The 15468-nt window shown below is 36.3% G+C and overlaps 1 protein-coding gene across 1 annotated transcript in view; it reads right to left on the bottom strand.

Moving 5' to 3' along the window:
- ANO3 (anoctamin 3) overlaps positions 1–15468 on the bottom strand; it is a 3574693-nt gene that overhangs the window by 1283883 nt on the left and 2275342 nt on the right. The gene's annotated exons all lie outside the window — the stretch shown is intronic.

Genomic DNA, 15468 nt, shown 5'->3' with positions numbered 1-15468 from the left:
AGAATGCTTTACAAGATGGAATTGTTTATCTGCTTTGTATTAGAAAACATTCTTGTGGTATGCATTATTAGTTTTGAATTAAAACACTAGCTTATCTTCTGGAAATATCTACATATGTTAATGCTTTACACTTGGGAAACACACAAATATATTCTGTAGCCATGGCTTTTCCACATATTTATCCTACTATGGAATGTTTTCCTGTTTAGAATTTAATTCACCAGTTTATAAATGTATCTTGAAGCTATACTCCATAAGGCCTCTAAAACGTTTGTCCATAAAGAGCTGGCTATTTAATTTTCAGGATAAATAAAGGTGTGATATACTGATGACTTCCTAAACTGGTATGACATTCACATTATTTGCTGGTTATGTAGTTTTGTGTCTATTTGCAGTAATGTAAGAAACACTTTTTAATGCAATGAGATACTTTTCAGTTTTTCCAGCTTTCCTTGCCTCACCGCTAAACAAGATTAGCGTTTAGTTCTTGTCTCTCTCTGCTTTTGGTATCTTGTGCAAATCTTTTTCCATCACTTACCACATTTCCTTTATGATCCACCACATCATTAATCTCTTGCCATGTTTCTAGACCATAATAAATTAATTTGTTCCATTTCTTTTATGATAATACATTATCTGACTATGGAAAATCCTCCCTGCTCCTTCAGTGTATTCAAGGTGAGCCATACTGCCACCTAATCACTTTAGACTATGCAAGCCCCTGCTTTTAGATTCCTCACATTTCCATCATCATCATCACCTCTTCAAAGAAATATAACAATGTACTATTTCTATAGACTTATCAGTTGTGACTTCTGTCAAAAAAATATCACTACATGTGCCACTTTCTGCAGAAATTCCTTTAACTTTCTGCTTAGAACTCAATCTTTTTGGAGAAAACTGTCCAGGTCATGAATCTCAATAAATTTGTTATATCTAGCCAATTTGGATGACTGAATGCTTAAATCAGCTTTTGGTAAATTAAAGTCTCTCTTCAATGTCATTTCCAGCTTATTTTTCAAATTAACTTCGAATCATGTCAGTATTCCAAATCCATGTGCTAGAAGGACATTGTATTATTTACTTATTTGTTTATTTGTTTACTGACATTTGATTACTGGGAAAGTCTTACTGGGTAGGTAGATAGGTACCCATTTTCAGTGGAGTCTTGGGAAGAAATCTCCAAAGTATTACAAAAACATTTTAAGAACAATAATTTTACAATCTGCAAACAAAGAGACAATAATAAAATAAAATAAAGCATCTACAGTTTAATTTTACTAAAACAGATACAGCTTTTATGAAATTTATTTAATATTTAAAGAAATTTTAGCTGGTTTATAGAGAAATGAAAGGTATTCTAGTATAGTACAAACAGGAAATGTAATATGAAGTGGGAGAAAAAACAGAATTATGGCATACTTAGAAAGAGAGGACGGAGAGAGAAACTGAATGAAGAAAGGGAATGAGTGAAGAAATATAAAATAGATACTTGTTCAAATTTAGGGATACAGTTTATCCTGGGGTTGAGCAAGAAGTGAGCCAGATATTTGGCTGGGAAGTCTTTCAGAATGATTCTAAAGGATTGGAGAGAGGTTATTGACTTGATGGATACAGGTAAGGAGTTCCGGGACTTAGCAACATGGTACAAGTACAGAAAATCCCCAGCAGATTTGATAGTTTTATGGACAGAGAGGACTTTTTAGTCATTGAATCACAATGATAACAGACTGGGAACATAGTTGTGTAAAATGGAATTTAGTGCCGGACAAACAGGTGGATGCTGGAAAATTTTATAGGTGGTAAGAAGCTTTGCATATGTTAGTCGATATGGTATTTTTCCACTTAATTTTATTTTGATTTGAGTTGAAATGGAGTTAATCAGTCTATATTTGGGGCAAAGGGGATGAGTGTCATTAAAATGTTTGATGCGATGTGTGTAGAGTTTAGGCAGGAAGTATGGATAGGTGGTTGGGACAGAGCTGGAGAGATGTGAGAGCTATTACTGAGCCATGATAGGATAAGAGATGGCTCAGTAGGAGAAGAATAGAGAATAAGCTGAGGAGTAGCATGATTAAGTAAAAAGATCTATATTTTATTGATGGCAGGGAGTAGGGAAGTAGGAATCCATAAGGAAGTAAGGAGTTGCAGGGAAGTAGGATATTTAGTTGTGGTAGCTCTGAATGCTGGTTGAAGGTAGGTAGGAAGGAACTATTTTCTATCAAGGAAGAGAATTAGGTTGTTCTGACGCCTTCTCTTATATTTCTGAAATAGGTTAGTAGGGAAATAGGAAACCAGAAGGAAGTGAGAAGTTGCAGGGCAGTAGGATATTTAGTTATAGTAGCTCTGAATGCTGGTTGAAGGTTGGTAGGAAGGAAGGAAGTATTTTCTATGAAGAATGAGAATTAGGTTGTTCTGATGGCTTCTCATATTTTTGAAATAGCAGAGTTTGAAAGGATGGAGCAGTAGCATAGCTAAGGTGGGGGTAACAGCAGCAACTTTCCCAGTTGCAAAATGTTGGGAGGGGGGTGAAATCAATTGATTCAGATCTCTCTTTAATGCACTATCAGCTTTTAAAAAAACTGAGTATGTAAGTGCTGTAACATTCCATATGTAGTCTAAACTGTAGCAAGCAGTTTGCTACAGTTTAAAAGTAAAAAAAAACAACAAACAAAAAACAAAAAAGAAAAATAACATTTTTTTTTAACTAAAACCTGAGTGCTGCAGCACTCCATGCAGGCAGGGAGTAAATTGTAGCAACTGATTACTACGTTTATTGCAAGCAGTTTGCTATAGTTTAAAATAATTCATTTATTTTATTAACTAAAACATAAGTGCCACAAAGCTTAGTGCAGGCAAGTGTAGCAATTGTTTCCAACAGTTAAAAGAAGAAATAATTTTTTTTTTAATAAAAGATGTGGAAGGAGGGTTGGAGACAGGGCACAGAAATGGGACCTGAATGGCTGGGGCAGAATGGAGGAAGGGATGAGGGGCATGCATCAGGGCTGGCAACTCAGCACGTAAAAATCAACTGCCAATCATTAGCGGACCAGAGTTTATTTATTTATTTTATTTTTATTTTTATTTTACATTTGTTGACCGGGCTAGTCTAGCTGGATACATGTCCTTTTTCAGTAGAGGCCCGGGGAGAAAAGCTCCACCATAAAGAGAAAAATCACAATACATTTACATAGAAGAAATTACAATAATATAATAATAACAAGAAAACAGCAAAATTTACATACTGATAAATTGACAATCATATGTTGAGTAACTCATCTTGACAAGGATACATGGAGAGGCAGTGAAGTAGAGATTAAAAAAAACATGAAAGGAAAGAAGAGCCTGAGGAGATATTAGACCTGTAGGATTAGTCTGGTTGAGGACAAGGGCATAACCAGTGTGACTTAAGAAACTCTTTGAGATTATTTTTGAATAGATTAAGCGAGGTCATAAGCCTAAGGTTATTGGGAAGGGAATTCCACTGCTTTCCAATGGAGTTAGCATAGAGAGCATCACCACCCGAATTATTAGATTTAATGGTTAGCACTTGAACACTATTTGAGGATCGTAGGCATTTTAGGTTGGTGTAGGGGGTCAGTATGTTGCTCAGTGAGGGGGTTTTATACGGTTGATTAATTATTTTAAATGCTTCAGTGAGTTGGTTTAGTTTGAGAAGATTGGGCAGTTCTAACCAGCCAAGTTTCTTAAGGTTGAGGCAGTGGTGAGTACGATAGGGTGTTCCTGTTATGAATTTGGCAATATGATGATAGGTTACAGAGAGTTTATTGAGCTCACGCTTATTGAGGAAAGAAAATATCGGGGAGGCATATAGTAGGGTGGAGAGGAGATGGGTGCGAGCAATGGATAGTTTGGCATGAGGAGTAAGAAAGTTCTTTATTCTGTACATTGAGCCGAGTTTCTTGTTTACAGACTTAATGGTTTGGCCTATGTGCAAATCGAATTTAAGCTTGTGGTCGATAGTAACACCTAATAGTTTGGTATTGGAGACAGGCTCGATGATGGTGCCATTAATGGATTCCACGTAGAAGGTCGAGGTATTAGCAAGTGGGGGTTCTTGTCCTTGGGGAGGGGCTGAAGTGGGGAAAAATAATAGTAATTTGGTTTTTGTTTAATTTAGTATGAGTTTCAGGTCGGAGAACCATTTTTCGACTTTGGCAAAACATTGTTGAGTGACTGCTTGGAGATTAGGGAGAGAAACTTCAGAGCAGATCAGGGTGAAGTCATCTGCATATTGAATGCAGGTGGCTCTGGGGATGACTGAGTGAAGATCATTTATGAAGACGGAGAAAAGAAGGGGACCAAGTATGGAGCCCTGAGGAACTCCAATGGTGTTGGGGAGCAGGTGAGATAGTCTGTTATGCCATTGGACTGCTTGTTGCCTGCCAGAAAGGTAAGCCTTAAACCAGCTTAGTGCTAGGTTGTCGAGATGTAGGGTTTGCAGGGTGTGGAGCAGTAGCTGGTGATTGACCATGTCGAAGGCTTTCGATAGGTCAAGAAAGAGAGCGGAGGATATTAATTTTTTATTACGGTTGTTGTTGGCTGAGTCAACAAAGGAGAGGAGGGCAGTGGTTGTACTGTGATGGGGGCGAAAACCATGCTGAGTTTTAGACAGAAGATTATTAAGGGTGAGGTAGTGCAGGAGTTGTTTGTGAACACACCGTTCCATAATTTTAGCTATTGGAGACAATATTGCTATAGGTCTATAGTTAGATGTTTCCGTGGAGGAGCCTCCCTTATGAAGTGGGATGATGTATGAAATTTTCCAAATTGGGGGGATGGTAGCCTCAGTTATGGTTCTGTTAATCAAGATTGATATGGGATAGGCAATGGCATCAGACGCTAATTGTAGGTATTCCGCTGGGAGACGATCAGCCGCTAGGGTTGACGGTTTAAGTTTTTTTAATAGGGTGCGAATATAGGAGGTAGATACTGGTTGTAAGTTAAAGGAGAGAGGAACTGAGTCATTAGCAAGAGTTAAGGAGGAGGAAGAAGTAGGTAGCTGATTGGCTAGGGACTGGATGGTCTCAGTAAAAAAAGAGTTAAAGGTATTGGCTATTTCTTCTGGATCTTTTCCAGTGAGTTTCTCAGGGGTAGGGGTAGTAGATTTACCAGGATGGAGGAGGTTATTAAAACCAGCCTAGAACTTATTTGGGTTATTCTGGTGTTTATCCAGGAGGTGACAGAAGTACTGTTTTTTATCTCGAGTAATGTCAGTTTTAGTGGAGTTTCTCAGCTGTTGAAATTTGATGCGATCTAGGGGAGCTTTGGTAGCTCTCCATTTATCCCATGCCTGGTCACGGAGTTTAATTTTAGTTTTGGTTTCTCTTGTTAGCCAGGGAGCTATTCGGTCCTTAGATCTGATTAGTCGGTTAGGGGCATGAGAGTCAAGTATGTTCAGGAATGTGTCATTAAAGTATGTCACGCTCTCAACTAGGGGTAGAGTATTTAGGATGGACCAGTTGCAGGATTTAAGTTCTGCTAAGAATAGTTCTAGGACGAACTTCTTCCTGTTTCTGACAAGTTTATATAAGGGTAGGTTAGTACATGAAAGTTTGTGTTTTATAATATATGTGACAAGGTGGTCATTGAGGTCATTGGGGAGGCTACCAGTGGTGTAGTTGTGTGGGTTTTTATTGGTAAGAATCCAGTCAATGGTGCTCTCTTTTTGCTGAGTATTTCCAATTCTAGTTGGAGATGTAATATTTTGAGAGTAACCATGTAAATTAATAGGATGGGGATTCCGCTGTGGCGACCCCTAACTGGGAAAAGCCGAAAGACACAACAATGGAAGAACTCAAGGAGGGTGGAGGTGGGGGATATGGATCTAACTGTAATAAGCAAAGTATTACAGTGTACAGTGAAGTGTTTCTTTTTATCTTCATTTGAAGAGCTGAGAGGGTCGGGCACTGGTCTATAGTACTGGCACAGGCACTGGTTTAGCCAGCTATGCTTCTGGGCTGGAGTATGCAGATGTAGTTAAGACAAGAAGTAAAGAGGGTTTATTAGGGAAAGTAGAAGCTAAAATGCAGAATAACAGATAGTTATTGTTAATGGAGTGTTCTGAGTATGAATGGATATAGGTAAAGCAGCATCAGAGAGAGAAAGCTTGTTGAGAATGAAACGTCAGAGTACCATCTTTTTCTTCTTTTGCCAAACAGCAATACTGCTAAGCAGCTAACTGTTTTCTATCTTCCTCTTTTGAGGTCACCATCAACATTATACAGACTTAAAAAAATCTAGATACATTAATAGCATTCCCCAGCTGCTCATCTTCTATTAGCCACTCTCCAATCCTTTCTCTTAGATATTTTATTTCATTTATATGTATCTGCTAACTGGGTAAGAGCACTGTTAAACAACAGGCATTTTTCAGCCTAAGCCTAGGATCACTGTCTGACCAAGTGACATGCTCACAGTTACCCAGTATGGAAATGGAGGCTGAAGGAATCAAACTCTGGACTGCAGGTTGATACCCTGCTTTGATTCTTACTGTCTTTCTTAATGCTCTGTAACTTGGTATCCCCGTATCCTTACCTTTTTGTTCTACATTTCCATTACCCAAATTATGTCAGTGCTTACCTGTAGCCTCTGTGCTTCCTACTCAGCCTCTGACAATTCAAAAACACCACTTTCAGTCACTTCTCTATTCTGTTACTTGCACCCTTATAACATTATACTTAATTCTCTTATTTTTATAACTGATACTGAGTTCATGTTTTTATGACTTTTATTTAAACTACACCATTATTTTCTCTCCTGACTTCTTTTTTTCTCTGTATGCATCCCCAACTGTGGCTCAATTTTGAGGCTCAACTGGCTTAATCACCTTTTTACATCCTTTGAATGAGATGACATCTACTACCTCTGTTAAGGGGTGACAACATCAAAACCATTTCCCCACTCCCATACCACTACTGTTCTCTTTACGCATGGTGTTATTAGGTCAGTCGCTTAATTCCATCCTTCATAATTCCACTAGTCATAAGTAATGACATTACGTCTGATACTTCTAGTTGCTTCCTAAACCTCTGCAGACTGGCACCACCATGTTAGTTCTTATTATACTCACAACTGCTCCTTCTGCCAGAAAAAATATTCTCATATGTACCAGTATCTGCAAAAGTGCTTGTCATTTTACAACTAACATGGCCAATCCAGGACTACTTTTTCCAAGTGTTAAGCTAATATCTACCTTTACTGAGGTCTTTCTTCTCCCCTTACTCCCCATGTGGCATCTCTCCCACCACAGATATTCTTTATACCACATCTGGACTGAATTTGTCTCATCATCATCATCAAACTCCTTTTTTCCCATTTTCTACACAGGGTCAGGGGTGTCAACTGTCACTATCTCTCTCTATCTCTCGATTCAGTGACATTCTCCTGCCTTCTTTGACAGTCATGCTTGACTGTCACTTGTTTTCTCTCATACAATCACTCCATCCTTTTTCTGGAAACCTTAATTTCCTCTTGTCTTCTTTCTGTCTGTCACAAATCCTTTTTTCACCAGATCATCTTGGCTGCATCTATCGACTGGCTGAATTTCTAAGAGGTATCCCCATGCTCTGTGACTCTGACATGTCACTTTTCCTTCTGTATCTCTACTTGTTTATCTCATTCTTTCTTCTGAATACATGTTTTTTTCCTTGTTATCCCTTCATACTGGATGTGTTTTTATATTCCTTTATATAATGCTCTTCCTTCTGTTCCTCTGTTGGTACATCCTGTTAGACATCTTTTAATCCTTATTAACTGTCATTCTTTGAATCTGCTGTTCTGCTCCCTATTTGCTTTGTGAATTTCCACATTGCTATCCTTGTATTTTTAGTATTTCTGTTAGTTAAGTCATTTATATGAATTTATCTGTCAAATCATTTACTTGTCCTTATATTCCAAAAATCTCTCACACAATCAATCCATCTCTTTGCTGGAAAACCTAATTTCCTAAGCCTCTCTAGTTTTTAACAATATTATTCCTTCTAAATAATTTCTCTGATCTCAGCTTTCCAATGATCACCAGCTACCACCCCTAGTTTGCCATACCTTTACTTGCAGCTCCTCAGATCTCTTGCAAACCTCATAACTATGTCCTTTCTGCAGTTATCTGAGTTGAGCACCTGTACACATTCTGTCTTTCACCATTTCCTGCTCTCTCTCTTTTACATGACAAAGACTCTCTACCCTTCAGTGAATTGTATCTATATTTCAGACTACTCAGTTCTATGTAATCAGTCAGCACATGTCCTTCATTTGTTCATTTATCTGGCCTGTTGTAAGAGATAACATCTTTTAAAAATAAACCACTAAAACTGCTATTAATATATAAGTATACTGAATACCATCCTAACCAATGCATTATAAATTATATTAACCACAGTAATTAAAGAACTCAACATTTTCTTTTTGCTTCTTCCTTTTTGAATATTAAGCCCCCATCAATTAAAAATAAGCCCATTCATTTCTACATACCAGGATTCCCCAATACAGAGATAACAGCCATCAGGGGTGCGTTCATCTAAAAATTGACATGAATGGTTAGTGCTTCTACCTACACTCCTTCATCCAATTGCCAACTGTGACCATAGAGAGTTTTACCCAATACCTAGGCTTTCTTACCAGAATGGAATCATATGGTGGCCATTCTATGTCCATGGGAAGTGAATTACCGATTATCTCCTCTCCCTATCAGTGACATACGTCATACTGAGTCTGAGATATGGAGGTGTTTCTCTATAGCCCTAACGTCAACTGTGTGGTTAGCATGGGCAGCTGCATCACCACAGAGGCTTCCTATACCCCTCCATACTTGCATGTGTGCTTTCACACACAAAAGCTACCATCAAATTAACACCCCCAACCTACCCAACACCTGTACACTACTACAATAGCATCAATAGATGACATCATGTTTTACAGTGCTCACTTTTTTCCTCCTACAGTTAAATTTTTCTTGGTAAAGTGATTCAGCTAGGAGCAATTTACATTTTAAGGGGAGACCACATGGTTAATTAACCTTAGCCACTCACTCAGAATGCCACATTAGCATGCAGCTTTATTAAAGAGACTGTTTTCTGGGCTGACATCCTCACAAAGAGAAAACCACAGAGGAAGAGCAGCTTCTGAATCTAAAAGGCTTAACCTGATGTGGAATCTTTCTAAATTACATTTTTTGACTCATGCTAGGCTTTTCTTAATCCCATGGTTAATCTCTGATCAGTGATTGCTAGGAATGTTCTGTGGTAATATCTAGATTTAGAGGAAAAACTGAAGTTAGTCCAAAATGTTTAAATCCAGTTACAGAAAATGTTACTTTGTTTTTGTTAATTTAATCCAGCAGTCATATGAAGTAATCCACATCCACACTAGCTATTGGTAGATAAAGCAATACACCAGCTCTTCTCTAGTAACAAACATAGTTCTTTCACATATCTGCTTCTTAGTTTTGATTAAACAGTGTTTATTTTTCTAGTCTGCTTTGCTAAGTTACTGTTATGTAACTTTTAACGTTTGGCTTCCTAATTAATACAACTCAGTAATTGCTGCCCTTATTTATATTGCAAAAATCTAGTTGTAAAACTCCAAAACAGACCTATTAATTATGCAGCAAAATAATCAGTAATACCACCAGTACACCTGCCTTTCTTTAAAAAAGTTACAATTCTCATTCATCAAAATAAATCACTCAGTATGGAAGATGCCACATATTTGATGACAAAACTAGACCTCTTTGGTTATAGCTGCAGTGATAGTGTGCAACAGCCAATACCATTTCAATAAAAGTAACAAATTTATTTCAACACAAATTATTTCATTCAAAATTTCATTGAGGTATCCTTTTACCACATGCAATGATTACCTAATGATGAGATGACCAAGATGATGGTTTCTATAAGTTTCCAGTTTTATCAAAAGATAAATGAAATGGAAGGCGTGAAACAGAACAGGGTCTAGTATGCTTAGCAAATGATTATGGAGCTGAAGGCGGTAGGTGAGCATACAAAGCTAAGCACAAAGGTGAGGTGTCTCATTTTGCCAGACTTGGCCAGGCTGGCAACAAGATTAGAGATCTGAGCACAAATAAAAAAGAGAGGGAAAGGGTGTAGCCAGGCATACTCTTTGTGGTCAACTGAGTACATTTTTTTTCTGAGCATCACATCAACATGTTTTTTAGATCACAGTATGTCTACAACTGTCTAAATGAATGCCTTTAACAACAGGTACAATATTACTAATCTAAAAACAATATTTTTAATAATTTTAGGGGGAACAGCTGAAAATATAACTAACACTTTTTAAGTACTTGGGGGGGGGGCAACATTTTGAGAAAAATGTCGACTTTTAAGTAATAGGTGTCCAAGGGGGGTAGCAGTAAGAGTTTATGAGTACAAAATGGAATTTGCTTGCTACAGTCCAGTGGGCAAACAATAATGAAAGTACAATGGAATATGGTAGGATATCAAATCCTGTGTAAAGCATGGGATGATTCAAAGGAAACTGGAATAATTGGTCAGATGTGAATGCGCTTTAATAGGTTAAGTTAAAAGGGAAGTAGATAGTAAAACTGAGGAATGAAAATTTGATCTGATAGGGATAGAGGAGGTGAGAGATAGTTGCTAGAGTGGAGAAGATGGCTGATTTAGGTGGAGGAAAAGAAAAAAACATTTTGCAGGTAAAAGAAGTGAGAATAAAAATGGTATATATTTAGTTACAAAGAGTCTAGGGAGAATGTGGAAAGAGATATTGTTTCTGGACCTAAAAAATAATGGAGGAGTCTTTCTTTTAGATGTCTTTAGCCAATGGAATGCATGATGGGTGCAGTGGGACTATGAGTTGACTGGGAGGGACTTTTCAGCTGTAACCAGAAATAGAAAGTACAAGAGAAAAAATGAAGAATTTGCGTCATAACATTCAGTACTGAAAGAAAGGGGTGAGAGTGATGTATGAAGGAAAAGGAATTATGGAACAAGATGCTACACTTTTCAAGTGGTGACACTAGGTAGCCAACAGCTCAGTGACCAAATAACTCAGTAGGTGAACAGGTGGAAGACAGATTAGGAGGTGTGTTTTCTAAGACCATGGCACTACCTGACTAGAGGATCAAGGTGAGGAAGTATTCAAATGAACAGGAAATGGACAGAGTAAAACTGAAGATTTGAGCCAATGAAAAAGGCTGTTAGAGAGTTGGCTAGAAGGACATCAGAGGTGATTAAGGCAGGAAAGGAGGAGAAAGAAAGGATTCACTGAGATTCTATCAAAAGCGTATTAGAAGGTCTGTATGGAAGAAACTGAGAGATGGAGAATAAAAGAAGCAAACGAGAGTTAAATAGACAGAGGCGAAACTGAGGAAGGTGCAGGGCAGGAGGTTCCATACATGAGATGGGACAATGATTTAAGACATTCTGGAAAGGATGGGTTGACATCAGGAAGGCACTTACAGGAACCAATGGTAAATGAAGTGGAAGATATTAGAAATGAATATGTTTGCTTGATTTTGAAAGAAAGAAGTGGGAAAGCATCTACTCTGAAAATGAGGAAAAGAAGACCGTGTTGAAAATAAAGGAATGAGGAATTGAGAATGGATGATGATATCAGAGCAGAAATATATGACAGTAGCAATGGTTCACTACTTCTGAGAACTCTACAGGTCCAAACTAATGAGGACAGAGAAGGGACAATGAAATGAAATACTAAGGAAACAGGCAAAACTAACATTTTCAACTATTTAACTTTAAAGCATTGTCTCAATTGATATGCTGCATTTGGTACAAAGAGGTTGAGGTAGTCATTAAGTATTTTCTCAAACCTTAAGAACCATGACTCCTTGGGCACAGCCCTGCTCTACATCACAGATAGTGGTTTTCCATTTTTCTGTGAAAAATCCAATACATCCCAAACTTGAACTGTTTGAATATTGGAAAAACAGAGTTTTTATGGAATTTGTCATTTTCAGCCAGTGCATTCTTTTGCTATAACCTATATTTCTTCTCATATTTTCTAGTAATAAATACTGTCCAGCTTGCTTTGTTGACTCTTCTGTACCTAGAATAAGTTTTAATTTGTGCCTATGTACAGATGTTGTAGAAACTTATAATGAAATCACAGTAAGGACTGGAAATTACATTTAAAAACAGAGGTGTAATTCTCATATGTCATCTCATGAAATCAGAATGTATTTTTTAGAACTGTACATCATTTTCCCTACCCATGATGAACAACCAGCTTGAGAAACAAACTTTGTGTCTTTATCTTTCTGGTTCTATCCTTTTATACAACCTTAATTTGCAATCATTATTGTCACTGACACAATTAGTTTCCTAACTAGACTGCTGTGAAAACTTTACAAAGGCATTTCATTCTCCCCTGACATGATTTTGCAACATATTCAAATATAGGAGAGATAGATGTATTGATTTGTAGTTGATAATGAAAAGGAAATTACTTTTTTAATTTATTTTACATCTATTAGCTGGGCAAGTACACTGGTCCAAAGACCCTTTTCATTTACAATTTGGACAAAAGTGGCACTAACTATTCAACAATGTTACATTTACAGAGAGCATCAGAAGTGTAGTGCAACAATGAATCAATCCTTCATCAACACGTGCCGTTTCAAGTGCAGGGACATGCCTTTAAGTTTTTAACTGTATGCCATTAGTAATCAACCACTTGCAATGAGCCACCAAAGTAAATAAAGCCATTGTAATGTAGCATTGGGTAACAGATATTTTGTTTTAACTGTAAAGTACAGGAAATGTAACAGAAGCTTTTAAGCACTCAAAGAAAACATCCAGATGGAAACTGGGGGTATGGGAAATGAAGCGTGCAGGGGAGATAGAGGCATGATTGACAGAAATGAAAACAAGTGAGAATATTTCAATAAACAGGAATCCCAGCTGGAAGTTAGCTTGCTGAAGAGAGCTGTAGGAGAAATGTAGGAAGGAATGGAAGATAAAGATAAGAAATATAGACTAATGAAGTAGTAAGTAAAGCAGAACAAAGTTTATTAATCAGAACAGGGCTTTTAAAGTAGAGGGAGATGATGAGGAGAAAGGTTAGGATACTGTTATTAGAGATGGTTTCTGTGGGAAACAATCGCTTACTGTAGTGAAAGGTAGGAAAAAAAGAGAAATAAATAAGGATGTTGGCATTAGAAAGCTGATACAATAAAATGTTTTGTATTAGCATGTATTTTCTTTTTTTTAAAACAAGTTTATTGTTTTTAACATACAAGAAAATATCATAATTTTATACAAGTAATTAAAATAGATATGATTATAACATTCAACAAAACAACCAAAGTATTTACAAAGACATCCACTACAATCAGAGCAATTAATTAAACTAAAATACCATGTTATTTGAAGTTAAGATTTGTTTAACAAGTTTTGTAAATTATCCCATACAATATAATAAGACGTTTTTCTAGTAGTTCTTAACTTCATTGTATTCAGTTCCATATGGCACACTATATTCATAACATTTTTAAATTCATTGAACGAAGGAGGTGTATCTGAAATCCAATTTCTGGTTATTATTTTTCTAGCCACTGCTAGGATAGACCATAACAAGGGAAGCTTAACCTTTTTAACACTTTGAGGTACAGGTGTGTTGAATAATATAAGAGATTTAGAAATAGTAAAATTATCTGTAAAAAGAGCCTGCAAAAATTCATTAATTGACTTCCAATATTCTTTCAATTTTATACAGTCATAAAGCATATGAGCCCAGTCTGCATTGATTTCTACACTACATCTTTTACATAGATTATCTTTATTATTTATTTTATTCATCATCAAAGGTGTATAAAAGGATCTATGCAAAAATTTCCATGTAAAAAGTCTCCAGACAATGGAGGACGTAGTTTTATAAGCAGATTCCAATATATATTGTTTATCTTGTTGATTTGGTGGATCACCATTAATAGAAATAAAATAATTCCAGTAGGTATCTACACAGTAAAAAGTTTCTTGTCTGATAATTTTATGTATGTATGAAAGCTTACCTTTATCAGAAACTTTATGTTGTAAATTTAATATCAAGTAATCAATCAATGTTGGAACAGATTCTTTAACTGTTATAGACATTAGATCTATTTTGTCAATGAGATGTTGTCTAAAGGTCTGAACCTCTAACCAGCAAGTTTCTCTTAGATCAAATTCTTGTTTTAAGAAATCTAGATTTTTAACTTTATTATCTGATATCAACTGATACCAGTACTTTAGATCATTATCTGTAGTTAAATGAGTTCCTTCAGAAGTGGATGACAAAAGCATACCCCGAGTATACATTATAGGGAATATAATAAAATTCCATTCTTTATATTTAGGATGCATGAATATAAAGTTACGGCATGTATTTTCTGAAGGAAAGTCTGAAGTCTGAAACTCAAAAGGCTGTTATAGTCTTGTGACTTCCATCCTTAATGGTTTCCCAAAAAAACACAAATTTTATGAGGAACAGAGCAAAAATATCAGGCAAACATCTGCACATTTTGTGAAAATCTTGACACTTGAGAGGTTATTTATATATATATATATATATATATATATATATATATATATATATATATATAGATATATACATACTGTATATCTATATCTATATATACACACACACACATATTATATATATATATGTATATATACATATACATGCATATCTATACGTGTGTGTATACTTTATATATATATATATATATATATATATATGGGTCTACTTCAGAAGATCGACAGACCATTTGATCTAAATTCATTTGGTCGACAGCTCATTTGGTCGACAACCAGTATTCAAGGCACTTAACAGGGATTTGCCCCCCTCCCCAATGTTGTGCGACCCTGGAGTTGATATATATAGTTAGGAAGGGTGTGGGGGGCATAGCCCCAAACAATGGGGGGGTGTGGAGCGAAGCCCCCCACCTATTTTCATTTAAAAGCATGAAAATACAAGAAAAACTACACATTTTAAACAAAAATAAGTGGGGGGGCTTCACTCCCCACACCCCCCCTAATTGTATATATCAACTCCAGGGTCACACAACATTAGGGAGGGGGGCAAATCCCTGTTAAGTGTCTTGAATACTGGTTGTCGACCAAATGAGCTGTTGACCAAATGAGCTGTCGACCAAATGGTCTGTTGATCTTCTGAAGTAGACCCATATATATATATATATATATATATATATATACATATAAATACATACACACACACACGTACACATATATATATATATATATATATATATATATATATATAGATAGATAGATATATACATAGATACACATACACACACACACACACACACACACACACATATATATATATGTATATATATATATATATATATATATATATATATATATATATATGTATATGGATTCACTACTGAATCCCGAAATAACACAATCCCAAAGACCTAAATACCGAGACTATAAGCCCAAAACCCCA

The sequence above is a fragment of the Protopterus annectens genome, chromosome 17.part0 (genome assembly GCF_019279795.1).
Source record: "Protopterus annectens isolate FY-2018-M chromosome 17.part0, PAN1.0, whole genome shotgun sequence".
Taxonomy (NCBI): Eukaryota; Metazoa; Chordata; order Ceratodontiformes; family Protopteridae; genus Protopterus; species Protopterus annectens.
Note: the sequence above shows the minus strand (reverse complement) of the source record. Positions and strands in the feature narration are given on the sequence as shown.